Source organism: Micromys minutus (assembly GCF_963924665.1).
Source record: "Micromys minutus genome assembly, chromosome: 1".
In the NCBI taxonomy this organism is placed as follows: domain Eukaryota; kingdom Metazoa; phylum Chordata; class Mammalia; order Rodentia; family Muridae; genus Micromys; species Micromys minutus.
In genome coordinates, this window is record NC_137969.1 from 83,011,142 (window position 1) to 83,023,343 (window position 12,202).

The 12,202-nt window shown below is 41.9% G+C and overlaps 1 pseudogene across 1 annotated transcript in view; it reads right to left on the reverse strand.

Annotated features, from left to right (window-relative positions):
* LOC308432591 (ETS translocation variant 5-like) overlaps window positions 1-12,202 on the reverse strand; it is a 160,055-nt pseudogene that overhangs the window by 10,802 nt on the left and 137,051 nt on the right. The gene's annotated exons all lie outside the window — the stretch shown is intronic.

Below are 12,202 nucleotides of genomic sequence, written 5' to 3' on the forward strand. Positions count from 1 at the left end.
CTCTGTGCTAAGTTTGAGGCAAGCCTTAGCTACATTTTATGAGACATTACGTTTTAAAATGCATCCATACTTCAGAATAGGTCATAACTGGGTAACTGAGGAAGAATATATTCATATCTCTTCTCACTCTCTGTTTCCATTGGCACAGGTTTGCCCCAAAAGCTGCCATGGCATGTAACCTAAATGTAGAAGTCATCAAAGATTCTGAAACATAGCAAAGTGAGCCATAATTGCAAAGACATTCCCAGGGTCCCTACAGTAGGAACTGTAGTAGCACAGACAACCAAAGGCTGGGGATACGGGAGAAGAGGAAGGCACAAATGATAGGGCATTAACAGCAGTCCTTCAGGGCCTGGTTCAATGGCTAGTACATAGGAAGTCTCCTGGCAGACAGGAAACAATGCATTTTGTCAATCAGATAACCCAGGATGCATTTTATAACAAAGAATGTGTTGTGATCTACTTGGTAGTATCATTCTTATAATGATAGCATGTAAAATAATAAACCATCTTACAGTCAATCACATCCTAGACTCTGAAATAAAATTCTTCCCTGAGTTTTCTTTCAGACATCAGTGTGTAATTATGTAATTGTGGGAACCACAACAGCCCTCTGGGAACAGCAAGAGAGGCTGGCTTGATTGTACAAATGCAGCAAGAGAAAAATAAAAAACGAATTTGTATCTTTTAGTGAGGACTTCTCCCCATTTGTATCTTGTGATGGGGTATTCTCCCCATCTGAAAGACTAGAAAATGAGGCTAGAGGGCTGACATCATCTCTGCTAGGGTCTCGTAGGTTGTTAAGCAATGGATCTGAGACCTAACTAAGGTCTTTCTATGCGATTTCAGTCTGGTGCCCAAAGCCCATTCCAACTAGCCTGCTAGCCAATCACACAGGTCTCTGCCCATGTCTTAACCTGTTTCTATTTATATAAATTTTACAGCTTACTTAAGGTGCTTGGTTTTCACACACTGTTCTGCTTCTCACATTTTAAAAAGGCTTCACGAAAATAATAGTTAACAACCCGTCAAATAATTCTAATGGAGAAAGCAGAGAAATGCACTGTTCTGTGGCCTGGCCTGTTTGCAATGGTTCAGGGTATAGAGAATAACACTATGTTCTTCAAAGAGTCCTCTTGTCACCTTCAAATAAGAACACTGGACTACGTGCAGATGCAACATTCAAACAATAAAGCAGCTAGGCCATGAGTTATCTATCTACTCAGGAGATCAGGTTCAGAAAGGTTACATCAGCCAGTTTGGGAGCTATACACTATCTCCTTCCCTGGCTACACATACCCAGCCAATACAAGACCTTCCCTTATTAACCTAAAGCGGATTATATTGACTACACTTGGTTTAGACCATTCACAAGTACTTCAACCCCAATAAATTAACAAGTGTTATGGGGAGTTTGACAATCAGAAAACAATGGTTGCATAATAATTTAGGCCCATTTTTTTTGTAAAATACTTTTTATTGTTGTAAATTTCACATGTGCACATAATTTATTTTAGGCAACTTTATTGTCCTTCCATACTCACCTCAATCCTCATCACATTTCTCCTCCAACTAGCACATTATCTGCTTCTAAACCACTGTCTCCACTTTGCACTGCCTGTATATGCATGGGCATAAGACTATCAGCTAAAGTGTGAATAGCCTCAGGAACCTGCTGAGAACGGACACACTATAAGTTGCCAACAGATCCTCATCTAGGAGTGAGACTTTATAAGCCCATCTACCACCAATGCTTGGATTCAGACTGGCTTGATTTTATATATGTTTAGGGCGTGTAGTCATAGCCACCATGAGTTCATGTGTGTAACTGTCCTGTCATATCTAGCAAATGCTGTCTAGACATACACTACCTTACAATCTTTGTGCTCCCTCTTCTGTGATAAACCTTGACCTTGGGTAAGGAGGTACTACATGGATGTCCCATTTAGAGCTGATCACTCCAGTCGCTTATTCTGGGCATGTCAACCAGTTGTGGGCTTCTGTAATAGTTGCTATCTACCTCAAAAAGAAGCTTCCTGATGAAGATTGGGGGACTTACTAATTTGTGGACATAAATGGCTCATTGTTTAGGCATCATGATGAAAATACACGTGATACCAAGAAATCTCCAGTGAAGCTTCTTAATGATTCTGTAGATCACTGTTCAAAGGAACGGATCACAAAGAGAAATGAAACCTTAGGGCATTAAGACAGTCTCTGGATCCAAGCACCTATATTCTATAGGAAGCTCTAGCATCTGTGGGAGTTTGTGCCTTTTGATGCAAACCTTGATTTGATTCCTTATCTGTACCAGAGGAGACTTCATGGCCAGGGCTTACCAAGTCAAGTTAGCACCCTATAGGCATGTGTTTAATGAGACAGTATCTATAACATGGCAACCACTCCCCGACTCTGCCAGTAACCACAAGCTTTTCTCTCTGCACATTCAATATCACATGGCAGTCCTTAGGATATACCTCTATTAGGAGAAAGGACCCTGTACAAACTTAAGCATCCTCTCCCAATGAACAGCTCAGAATGAAAATCAAGCTGGTGATATTCTGTCTTTGTACTTAAATTAAGTGCCCTCAAGGAAGTCTAGTTTAGGAAGCTGAGGCTATTGCATTCTGATTTTCTCTCTCAATGACCAGAGTTAATGTGTGGTAGGATTGTTAGCCTTTTCTTAAGTTTCTCTCAACTCTCCAGGGTTACAGAATTATGTAAATATTTGTACACAAGTGTGAGAGGTGCTGCAAGCTACCTGCTGGAAGGTGCATGGAGTTCAGTCTTCGTGGAAGATGGATGGCTGATGTTTAGTTCATTGTGTATGAAACAGAACCGAGAGGGAAAAGTGGGGATCTGAGAGTGACTGTAGTGCAGCTGGCTCTTTTGCTGTGTGGGAGCTGCCAAGTAAAGAAATAGATTAGTCCTACTTTTCCACCAGCCTTCTCATGAAGTAATCACTTAAATGGGTTCTCTGAGTTCAGGGGAATTAGAAGAGCAGCAGCAATAAGAGAAATACCTGGAATTTTCTTCCAAAGCACTCTGGGGGGCTTTGCAGACATCATTGCACCCACTGACCTGACTCCCAGGTCCCTGAATTTCCACACCCCTCAAAAAATGTATCAACCTTGTGAGAAAGAAAAAAAAACTATTCTTTCAAAGAAGAAAAGAGGGAATGTGGTCTGTTTGAGACTTGCAGTATGAGGTTCCTGAGACCCCTTGAGCCTAGGATTCTGTGACCCCAGCCCACTGTGAATAGTTCAGTATCTCAGGGTACTTATTCCAACAGTCTGAGGGAAGGTCACAGGGCTGACCCAAAGCTCCCTCTGTGCAAAGAAAGCACTTGGAGGTCAAAAGCAATGCCAGCCTTCTCTTTCCCAGGACTGCTCCCTACATGTGTACCCTTGGGTAGTTCTGAGCTATTCTGGGCTTCAACTCATCTGCCTTTCACATTAGGCTTGGCGTTAATTATGACGCTTCAGTGAAAATGAGTCTTCTGACAGGCTGGAGAATGGGAGGAGGAATAAAGGCAATGCAGCTCCAATTATAGACCGTTAGCCCTAATTAATGCCCACCTCCTGTGTTTGGTATTCTAGACACAATCACCCCACTACTCAGGGGGAAGAACTCAATTCATTCTATAGCACAGGGACCAACGATATTCAGCCAGTCACTTGTTGGTCCCCATGGAACAAGATCTTTGAAGCAAGGAAGCGATTTATATGCAATAACCAAGAGGCATACATAAGCCCACATTTCTCCTTTAAACTGCCTTTTGACATTCCTGTGGCACATCTTCTTTTAGGGGACAGGGAGTACAGACTTTTTTTCCCTTACTTTTTTGCTTTGGTTCTAGATTTCAAGTCAGTCAAGCAACTGAAATCATATATTCGTGTGTGTGTGTGTGTGTGTGTGTGTGTGTGTGTGTGTGTGTGTGTGTGTGTATGTAAATTAAGCACTCTAATACACTCAACGAAAAATAGGACAGATATAAAATCTGGTTTCTTTTCTCAGAAATATGTCATAAGTATAAACCTCACTAAATCAGGATGTCTCTGGGCAAGTAATACTTCCCTGCTGCTTTCTGAAAGACTTTAGCAATTAATTCTGCGGGGAGTAAATTCAAATGAAGAACGAGGCTGCTGTACAGCCCCTGACCAGAGCCCTATTAAAAGCACTAAGCTTCTCAAGAGTGCAGTGACTCTTGCTTCTCTGGATGACAGCTCACTTTCTATTTCCTATGTGTGACTTTCAATCCAGCCACTCTATTCAGTATTTTTCCAAAAGGGATCCATGAGGACCCTGGGCCAGGAACTGGGCAGAAACAAAGTAAGCCATAATCCCGATTCTGCAGACACGTGCTCATCAAATCTACTGTAATTAAACTCCGTGTTGGTGTCTCTGTTACCAGGTTACATCTTCCAGAGGCTTGGATGATCGGGATGATATCATATCTATCCTCAGAGGCTTGGATGATCTGCATGATATCATATCTATCCTCACAACCTCGGGCGGAACTCCATAGTCATGGGCTCAGAAAATGACAGTTGAATTATGAAATGAATAAATATAAATTAGAACAAATTTAACTGGCTATATGATTTGTCCTCAAGCATTCTGCCAAGGCACCTGTAGCTTTTGCCAGACCTTTGCACAGTAAGGGTGCTGTTTCATGTCTAGTCTCTGACACTCCTTTCATTCATCCTTTTTTCCGTATTTTTTAAACATAGTTTACCAGCCATCCCTTATTGTGGTCTGGTTGTACCCTACCCTTTGCTATATTAATTATTGTTGATCTCAGTAGAAAACACACTGTAGAGGGTGGCCTGTGCTTGTCTCTGTGGTTTGCTCCTGTGTCCCTGATACTTGAAACAGTGCTAAATATAAAGCAAATCTCAGTATTTGGTGATAAGTGAAGGAATTCACAGATGAAATTAAATACAGAATTATATATCTGATCAATATGTAAGAATGTCAGCATTAAAAGGAAGTTAATATCACTTAATATTCAACCAATTAAGTAGATGCAGCAATTGAAGACTGAAGCCATAGCTACAAAAGTCTTAAGTGAGAGTGAACGATTTGGCAGGAGCTAAAAGCTGTGTGTGCATAAACACAATCATACACACAGTCTTTCACTTTAAGAGCTCTAAGAATAAACCAAATTAAGGTACTTTGCTAGTCACTGGGAGAAATAAGATAGTATTAGTCTCAGGAGGCTTATTACCTAGAGAAACTGCTGCATGCCTAAAAAAAAAATAACTGATATGATGCTATTTGCTATCAGCCATGAAAATGATAACCTCCTGGACCTTGAAAGGAAGTAGCTATCATCACCCCTTTAAATGGTTCAAGCCTTCGTACTCTTTCTCGCCCGTAATTAAAGGGGCATATCTGCTCTATAGCCAGACAGAAGCTAATAGCTCTGTGAGTACATATCATGTTCAAGCAGCAATAGCAATGGGGAGATTGTTCAACCCATTCAGTTACTCAACGATGGCTCTTGTTTACCTTTGTATTCTTCCAAGCACTTAGCACACCAGCAGTTTGCAATAAATTACAATTACTCATAACAGCACTGTTTTCTGAGTTTTATTATTAGAGGCATTAATTTTTAATGCTTGCTAGATTCAGTTACATGTACAAGCTTGAAGTGCATTTAATAATGATAGCTTCCACCTTCTGAGTTCGGGTGATAGTCTAGTAGGACATAAACAAAGTGAGCTACACTAAATGCTCTTCGTAGAATAAGCAGCCAAAAAATACCGGGAAGTATGTTGCAGCTTTGGTCTGAAACAATGCAGCCTCTGATGGATTTGAAAGCCACCAGGCCATCCATCCCCTTGACCCCAGCTCTTGATCTGAAGTGTGTAGGTCTTTGGTCCACCTGACAGGGCAAACCCTAAAATCTTACAATGTAAGCTAGCTGTGAAGGACTCACTCATAGTTTGGACATGGCGTTCTTAAAGGTTGCTAAAAAGGTGAGGAGGGAGGAGGTAAAAAGAAAGAGGATTCTCCTTCATTTACTACAGTCTTTTCCCTAAGGGGGAGATTTTCTGTCTGGTCTCTTTAACATTCACCTGTTCTCCAATGGTTCTCTAATCTTTGCTGACCTATCAGCCACCCCAGTGTTCTAAAAGCCCACATTCCCACCAGGTCTGGCTAGGGATGAACAACCATCCTTCTCACTCTTTTCTGATCAATGTGGTAAGAAGCTGAGGCACGGTGGTATCAGAATGGGATTCTGGCATCACTCTGTGTGGTCTGTATACCAGTTCCCAGCACAGGTAGGATCTTCCACACACCACCCAGACAAACCTGACCCTGAAATATTACCCATGGAACATTACCTTGTCTAAGAGCTGCTGCAGCTGAACTTCCCCAAATGAGACTGGGACGGGCCAAGAGCAGCATTCAGTCTCCTTGCTGGACCAATATATAGCCTTCAATCTGAGCCCTAGCTATTTGGAGGCAACTAAATCACATTTCACCATCATTTCTGAGACTGCTGACCTTATGTGTTATCAGTGATGAGGCACTCAAGTGGGTCACTAGTCTTCCCAAGCCAGGGTAACCTGATTAGCAAAACAAATAAGCCGTGTCATTTGAATTTGTTGTTAAAGTGTGATCAGTTACTTTCAGATATAGAATCATATTCCACAAGGACCTGGGAGTGAAAATCTTCATGTACTGAAACTCTACCTCAATTACAGACTAAATATGCATTTATTATCACAGGAATAAAACGTTACCAAAATTACTGGTGATTGTGAAAGCTGTTCATTTTCTAAGCTAAACTGTTTAGGACTTGCAAATTGCTAAATAGGGGAAACAGGAAGCCAAGTGGAGAGTTAGCAGGGGGCTGTCACCGAGACAATGTTATGTGAAGCATTGCTGCCTACTCAGTGTCACCAGCTTGTATTTCCATGTGGACAACAATGTGAGACAGGACTACGCAATGCTGTAAGGTCTCAAGCATAGCTGAGGATCTGCTTAAAGAAACTGAGCATTTATGATATTGAAATTACTCATCTTGAAGAAAGGCACTGATGGTGAGTTTAATTTCTTTTAGGCCACAACAACTGTCTGTCCACTGGCCTCTGTTGAGCATGATAAAGGCTTTTGGGTGGTGGCCGTTCTTGGGCTAACAGTCAAGCCAGTGGCAAGCAGAGCAGAAAATTTATTTTTTTCTGACTATGACATTAAAATTAAAAAAAAATGGACTCCTAAGATTTTCAATAGTAATATCTTAGAAACAACTAAACTTTTAAAGCAAATTGTAGCATTTAGTCTTATAACCTAAAAGGCATTCTGATAGTAATATTTAGATGTAGCTAAATACTGAAGTTTAGTGTTTCCCTCTTTTGAATTAGGCTCTAAAGTGCATCCAGTACTCCCTTGATCTTCTATCCTTATCTGCCTCTCATCATTCCCTCCTCCTTCCTGTCCTCCTCCCTCCATCCCCTCCTCCTCCTTTATGCCCCTTCCTCCTTCCATGTCTTTCTCCTTTCTCCATGTTCTCCTCCTCCCTCTCTGTCCTCCTCCTCCCCATCATCCTCATCCCTCCATGTACCCCTCCTTTCTCTGAGCTCCCCACCCCCTCTATCTTTTGCCCTCTACTCCTAGCCTTCCTTCCTTCTCCCTACCTCTCTCTCTGCCACCATTCCTCTTTATCTCCCTCTTAAAGGAGACTAGCCATTTCACCCCAAGGAATGTTCTACACAGAGCTTGGAATGGTGAGTGAATGACTTCCACAGCATCAGGCACCCACAGCTGCAGGTCTCCACTAATGGAGGTCCTATCACCTACGCCAGTCACGTGTTTCTATTACTTTGAATACTCTGGCCCGGGTTATCACTTTTCCAACATGGGTGAGCATACCTGTGACAAGGATAACAGAAAAAAAGGGCCAGAGACTTCTGTCTCACTGCTTGCCCCTCCCTGCTCAGGGTTATCTCTTCCTCATACAGCTCTCTTGTCCAAGTAGCAGAGATTTGGCCTTGGTGGGGAACCCAAGACAAAGACACACAAGCCTGAATTTCTGAGTCATGATATGCTTTATAGTTTCAATGAGTGCTAATATGGAGAAAGTATTGAATTTTCAGTCCTAAATGTCTTGCCTCACTTAAAATACATTAAAGACAAAAAGAAAAATCAATCCTCCATACCTCACATCTTTACATGAGCGGGAGAACAGCAACAAGTACACACTCAGGCGTCTGCAGATGGGCCAGTGGTGCTCCACAACACATGCCCAGAAATCCAATCCCATGGGTCAAGACTGCATCCTCAGACACTGGATGACATGGGCATGTTGCAACCTGCCATGGCAAAGCCCTGCCAGTGCAACCTAAAGCAGTAAACATGCCAGTGTAATTAATGTCTTAACAACTTATTACAATCCTCACATAATTAATCACAGAAGCTAAACATGCTGTCTCACCCTCCTAATGTGCTAATGTTCTAATTATTATGCCTCAATTAAAGGGAAGTCAGGGCTCCTTGCTTAGAAGTGCATGGTTAATAAAGGCTCATGGGTGGTTGCAGCCAATAGTAATATATGAGAAAGAGGAAACAGGAGAAAGCCTTCCTTCTCCATGGAGGCTTCCAGGCAGCTTCTGGCAAGAAAGAAACAGTGCCCTCCCCCAGTTCCTCTTCAGATAAATGATGACTTCAGTGGCCCTCCTAGGACTTAGAGATGTCTCTCAGAAGATGGCTTAGAGATGAGAAGGGTCTGTTTCAGGTGACGGTATAGTATTTGCTGGCACATATCCTCCTGTGGTGCCTTAGGCAAACCCTTGCACAATGGTCTTTTTTCGCCTTCTTGTGATTTTTATCATGAGTAGAGTACTTTGAGATGGCATCACAAAGAGGAAACAGTAGTAGCAAAAGTGGTAGCAATGGTGGCATAGTTAGTAACAGCAAAAAAGAAGCCTCGGAGCTCCAGAGATTGACCAAAGGTAGGGAACAGAGGGGAGAGGACAAAGGATAATGGAAGTAGAAAATAAAGGGCTATAAGGAGTTGAAGGTGATAAACTTTAGGTCTATCATTAGAAAGAAACCAAGGATCATCCATCTGTGTGTGTGTGTGTGTGTGTGTGTGTGTGTGTGTGTGTGTGTGTTTCAATTTTAGTAACATTTATTTTCATTGTTTTCTTTATAAAAATCTTTTATTGGATATTTTATGTATTTACATTTCAAATGTTATCCCCTTTTCCCCTCTCTCATCCCCCTTCCCCCCAACCCCTTCCTTCCATGAAGATATTTTAACTCCCAACCACCCACTCCCACCTCATTGCCCTGGTATTCCTCTACACTGGAAAAGTGAGCCTTCACAGGACCAAAGGCTTCTCCTCCTTTTGATTCCAGACATTTCCATCCTCTACTACATATGCAGCTGGAGTCATGGGTCTCTCCATGTGTACTCATTGGTTGCTGTTTTAGTTCCTGGAGGCTCGGGGGAGGGGGACTTGGTTGATTGATATTGTTGTTCTTCCTATGGGCTTGCAGACCCTTTCAGCTCCTGCAGTCCTTTCTCTAGCTTCTCCATTGGAATCCCCATAATCAGTCTGATGGTTAGCTGCAAACATCATCTGTATTAGTATGGCTCTGGCAGAGCCTCTGAGGATACATCCAATCAGGCTACTGTTAGCAAGCACTTATTGGCATCAGCAATAGTGACCAGGTTTGGTGGCTGCAAATGGGATGAATCCTGAGATGACCTTTTCTTCAGTCTCTGCTCCGTTCTTTGTCACCATATTTCCTCCCATGAGTATTTTGTTCTCCCTTCTAAGAAGGACTGAAGCATCCACATTTTGATCTTCCTTCTTTTTGAGCTTCATATGGTCTGTGAATTGTTTCCTGGGTATTCCAAGCTTTTGGACTAGTATACACTTATCAGTGAGTGCATACCATGTGTGTTCTTTAGTAACTGGGTTTCCTTACTCAAGATAATATTTTCTAGCTCTGTTCATTTGCCTAGGAAATTTATGTAGTCATTGTTTTTAATAGTTAAGAAGTACTCCACTGTGTAAATGTACCACATTTTTCCACATCCATTTCTCTGTTGAAGGACATCTGGGCTCTTTCCAGCTTCCAGCTACCATAAAAAAGGCTGCTATGAACATGGTGGACCAAGTGTCTAACATCTTAACTCAGATATGTTACTGCTATTGTTCTAGCTGTTGCTACTGACTCCTGTTCTTGCTTGATACTGCTGGCTACTGAAGATTTCACATACTACAGAGTGCTAGGCACTGTCAATCAAAGCTCTGATAATAAACCACTAACCAGAACACCTAAAGGCATAAATAAGTCTCTGGCTTCTAAAGTCAGGAGCCATAAGTCTGCAGTTCTCAGAGCTTGAAAAAACAGTCCCCTGTGTCTGTCCACTCAATCAATAAGCCTTTGTCAATCCAGAGCCCAGTCCTACCAACACCTGATGGACAGTTTCTTACCAATGTACAATTTACATGCTAATAGACCAAAAAGATACCAGCTAATTCTTTTGGTAATACTATTTTTTACTCTAGGTCCACTACACCTACACTTGAACCCTGGATCTTTTATGTTATACACACACATTCACACAGGCACACACACACACACACACACACACACACACACACAAACATACACACAAAGCTTAAATTAACGACAGTGGATTATTGATGACAATTTGTTTAGAAAAGAAACAAAAGTTCTTAAAGTGCTCAGAAATGTTTGTGAGGAGTTGCAGATATTGGAACTGATGTTGAAGGAGGATGTACACCCTTTCACTGGTCTGTAAACCAGACTCTTCAGGCTTATACAACCCCAGCCAAAAATCTGTGGGTTCGGTGTGTAGAATTTTGATGCTTCATTCTGTTTCCATTACCAACATTCTTGTCCACATGGCTAAAGCTTCTCTCTTAACAAATACTATTGAATTTTGGCTTGCCTTCTTCAGACTAATGCCCAAGTAAAATGTAGAGAACCTAGTCAGGGTTCTCTAGAGTCACAGAACTTATGAGTAGTCTCTACATAGCAAGGAATTTGTTGGTGACTTACAGTCTGTAGTCCAATTCCTTAACAATGGCCAGTAGCAGCTGTGAAGTCCAAGGATCTAGCAGTTTCTCAGCCCCACAAGACAAGCAGTCGAAGAAAGCCAGCTTTCCTTCTTCCAGTGTCCTTATGTAGGTCTCCAGCTGAAGATGTGTCCCAGATTTAAAGGTGTGCACCACCACACCTGGATCTGAGACTTGCTTTGTCCCAGATGACCTTGATCTTAGTGATCTCCTTGCCTTAGTGTCCTAAGATTTATAGCCTCTATGCCTCAAGATCAAGATCAAAGGTGGACCTCCCAATTCTGGATAGTGGTTCATTACAGATATAGTCAAGTTGACAACCAGAAATAGCCACTACAGATGTATATAAATGACCGGGTAGGATAACCCAATTAAAACTCGAATCAGATGTTATCACTCCTCTGGCTTCCCACTCCTTACGGTGTTCTACAAGGCTTAGATGGCTCTGTCTTTCATTAATTCCCTGACTTTTTCTTCCACCACTTCCCTCTAAGATCATTTACTATAGTTCAACTTTATCTAGAAGTGCAGCAGACAAATCCTGAGTGCTCTTGGATATTTGTATGGTTCACCTTTCATTCCTGTGGGTCACTGCTGAAGTGACGTCTTTTCATGGAGCTCTTCCTGTACCTCCATGTCCACTCTGTTACCTGCCTGTAATTATGATATGGATAGGTTCCTGGTTTAAATTCATTCTCTCCTTACTGTGACACAACACCTAAAGGGAGAAATTTGCTTCTGTTTATCTTGTATAGAGTGAATGGTCAATCAGTATGGGGGCTGAAGAATTGTGCAAAAAGCATATTACCATGGTAGGAAAGCCCTAAGTGCAGTGGGAGTTTCCTTAAAAAGAATGGAACAGAGATTTAAAGATGAGGAGTCACTCTGCTGTGTCTTTAAGGCCATGGACGATGCCTCTCTCACCCAGAACTGTTGTCCACAGTCACCAAAAGTTGCCTTCCTTCTTCTTGTGTTCTTGCCACTTATTTGGAAGCTTTGTTTTGAAGCATCCATAAATACAAATAGAAATAACAGCTGTCCTGAACAATCTCTACTCACTCTTTCTAGGGCAGAAATTCAAAGAGTTTTAATCATCAGAAATGATGGATCACAAAGTAGCCAAACCTCTGTGC